Source organism: Rutidosis leptorrhynchoides, chromosome 9 (genome assembly GCF_046630445.1).
Source record: "Rutidosis leptorrhynchoides isolate AG116_Rl617_1_P2 chromosome 9, CSIRO_AGI_Rlap_v1, whole genome shotgun sequence".
NCBI classification, from domain to species: domain Eukaryota; kingdom Viridiplantae; phylum Streptophyta; class Magnoliopsida; order Asterales; family Asteraceae; genus Rutidosis; species Rutidosis leptorrhynchoides.
In genome coordinates, this window is record NC_092341.1 from 359,730,031 (window position 1) to 359,733,898 (window position 3,868).

General features: G+C 35.7%; 1 non-coding gene across 1 annotated transcript; it reads right to left on the bottom strand.

Moving 5' to 3' along the window:
• Nucleotides 1-585: 585 nt before the first annotated feature.
• On the bottom strand, nucleotides 586-692 carry LOC139869531 (small nucleolar RNA R71). The gene has a single exon (XR_011766140.1). It is a non-coding gene; the product is annotated as a small nucleolar RNA R71 (small nucleolar RNA).
• Nucleotides 693-3,868: the final 3,176 nt, after the last annotated feature.

The following is a 3,868-nucleotide window of genomic DNA, read 5'->3' on the forward strand; positions in this document are numbered from 1 at the left end:
AGTACTCCAATTCAAATTTCCGATAATCCATTTTTTGAACCCGACCTCACAATTGAGAATCCGGAGAATATTCAGGGACGATTCATAGATCCTGAACCATTAATTTTTCCTCCGGAACCACCAATCATTCAAACAGAGATTGTTGAGGAACGAACCATTAAATCATAATCCTCTAGTGATTCAGATTCAACAAATTCAATTATGGAGAATCTGGAACCTTTAAGTATGGAAGACCGAATGCGAGCTAAACGCACTGGCCAAGGTCACGCAATTACTCATCCAGACATTAATGCGCCTGATTATGAAATCAAATGACAAATTCTACACATGGTGACTAATCAATGCCAATTTAGTGGTGCGCCGAAGGAAGATCCAAATGAACATCTTCGTACCTTTAATAGGATCTGCACACTATTTAAAATAAGAGAAGTTGAAGATGAACAGATATATCTCATGTTATTTCCCTGGACTTTAAAGGGAGAAGCCAAAGATTGGTTGGAATCGTTACCTGAAGGGGCGATTGATACATGGAACGTTTTAGTTGAAAAATTTCTTAAACAATTCTTTCCGGCATCTAAAGCCGTAAGACTTCAAGGAGAAATTGTTACGTTCACACAGAAACCAAATGAAACTCTATATGAGGCGTGGACAAGATTTGAAAAGTTATTAAGAGGATGTCCGCAACATGGTTTAGACACCTGTCAAATAGTACAAATATTCTACCAAGGATGCTACATCACTACAAGGAAGGATATCGACATAGCAGCTGGTGGTTCCATTATGAAGAAAACCGAAACTGATGCTTATAAAATTATTGATAACACTGCTTCCCACTCACATGAGTGGCACCAAGAAAAAGATATCGTTAGATCATCTAAAGCAGCAAGAGCCGATTCTAGCCATGACTTAGATTCCATTTCATCAAAGATAGATGCTGTCAAGAGACGAATGGAAAAGATGACTAAAGATATTCACTCAATACGAATTAGTTGTGAGCAGTGTGGAGGACCACATTTGACAAAAGATTGTCTCAGTATTGAACTAACAATGGAACAAAGAGAGAATATTTCATACATAAACCAAAGGCCTGGAAATAATTATCAGAATAATTATCAACCTCCAAGACCAATTTACAATCAAAACCAGAATTATAACCGAAATGTTCCATACAACAATCAACAAGGTCCTAGCAATCAACAAATATCCAATAATACTTACAATCAGCAAAGACCTAATTTTCAAAACAAACCACAAACCGATGATAAAAAGCCAAATTTAGAAGATATGATGACGAAGCTAGTTGAAACTCAAACGCAGTTTTTCACATCTCAGAAACAAACTAATGAACAAAATGCTCAAGCATTTAGAAATCAACAAGCTTCTATTCAAAATTTGGAACAAGAAGTAAGTAACCTAGCAAGGTTAATAGGTGAAAGAAAACCGGGAAGTTTACCTAGTGATACAAATGCTAACCCCGGGAATGAAACAGCTAAAGCCATTACCACAAGATGTGGTACAACACTTAAACCACCCGAAATACCTGTAATTTTTGATGAAGCTATTCCTACTCCACAAGAACCACAACCTGAACAAGATAAGGAAAAAGAACCGGTAGTTGAAAAGGTTAATGAAGATAACACAGTTAAAGCTAAATCTTATGTTAAACCATACCAACAACCACTTCCTTACCCGAGTAAAATGAAAAAAGAGAAACTTGAAGCCGAGCAATCCAAATTTTTGGATATGTTTAAACAGATAAATGTAAATCTTCCTTTCATTGATGTAATTTCAGGAATGCCTAGATATGCTAAATTTCTGAAAGATCTAATATCGAATAGAAAGAAAATGGAAGAATTCTCGGCCGTTACTATGAATGCTAATTGTTCAGCAGTGTTGTTGAATAAGATACCAGAAAAACTATCAGATCCAGGAAGTTTCACAATTCCATGTTTTCTGGGTAGTCTTAGTTCAATAGAAGCATTGGCATACTTAGGTGCTAGTATAAATTTAATGCTGTATTCACTATACGCTAAACTAGACCTTGGAGAATTGAAACCAACAAGAATAAGCATACAACTAGCCGATAGATCAATAAAATATCCTAGAGGGATAATGAAGAACATGCTAGTTAAAGTTGGTACTTTAGTATTTCCAGTAGATTTTGTTGTTCTGGACATGAAAGAAGATTCTCAAGTTCCTCTAATATTAGGAAGACCATTCTTAAACACGGCTAAAGCAATGATAGACGTGTTCGGTAAGAAACTGACCCTAAGTATAGAGGATGAGAGTGTTACCTTTTCAGTTGATAGAGCAATGCAACAACCGCAATCTGCAGATGATACATGTTATTATATTCAAACTATAGATTCACATGCAGAATTGTTAGAAGAATTTCCAGAATTACAAGGAACAGGAGAATGTTCTTTAGGAGAAGGAACTAAACCAATTGATGAAACTGAAATGTTAGCTACACTAATAGCTAATGGATATGAACCAACAACAGAAGAAATTCAAATGCTAAAAGAAGAAGACAGATATCGATATAAATCATCGATAGAAGAACCTCTGACATTAGAGTTAAAGCCACTTCCAAACCATTTGGAATACGCTTATTTACATGGTGAATCTGAATTACCTGTAATAAAATCGTCTTCTCTTACTGAAAATGAAAAATCACAACTCATTTCTGTGTTAAAAGCTCATAAACCAGCTATTGCATGGAAGATTCATGATATAAAAGGAATAAGTCCTTCGTATTGCACACATAAAATCCTTATGGAAGAAGGTCATAAAACGTATGTGCAACGCCAACGAAGACTAAATCCTAATATGCAAGATGTAGTTAAGAAAGAAATTATTAAACTGCTTGATGCAGGTTTAATTTATCCAATTTCTGATAGTCCATGGGTAAGCCCAGTTCAATGCGTGCCTAAGAAAGGTGGCATGACTGTCATCACAAATGAAAAAAATGAGCTTATTCCTACTAGGACTGTAACAGGATGGCGTGTATGTATTGATTATAGAAAATTAAATGACGCCACCAGAAAAGATCACTTTCCCTTACCTTTCATTGATCAAATGTTAGAAAGATTAGCCGGAAATAGTTACTATTGTTTTCTTGATGGATTTTCCGGATACTTTCAAATACCAATAGCACCCGAAGATCAAGAGAAAACCACATTCACGTGCCCTTATGGTACTTTTGCTTACAAACGCATGCCATTTGGACTTTGTAATGCCCCTGCAACCTTTCAAAGGTGCATGATGGCAATTTTTCACGACATGATAGAAGAATGCATGGAAGTTTTCATGGATGACTTTTCAGTCTTCGGTGATACATTTGAATCATGTTTGGTTAATCTTGAACGAATGCTTATTAGATGCGAACAATCAAATCTAGTTCTTAATTGGGAGAAATGCCATTTCATGGTTAAAGAAGGCATCGTTCTTGGTCATAAAATCTCAAAGGAAGGAATTGAAGTGGATAGAGCTAAAGTAGATGTAATTGCTAAACTTCCACATCCCACCAATGTTAGAGGAGTTAGGAGTTTTCTAGGGCATGCCGGTTTTTACCGACGTTTCATAAAAGATTTTTCTAAAATTTCCACTCCTATGAATAAACTCCTAGAAAAGGATGCTCCATTCATCTTTTCAGATGAATGTATCAAATCTTTTAATATTCTTAAAGAGAAACTCACTAATGCGCCGATCATGTTAACACCAAATTGGAATCTACCGTTTGAACTAATGTGCGATGCAAGTGATTTTGCAATGGGAGCCGTTTTAGGACAAAGGATTAAAAAACAATTTCAACCTATATATTATGCTAGTAAGACGTTACAAGGAGCACAAACGAATTACACAACCA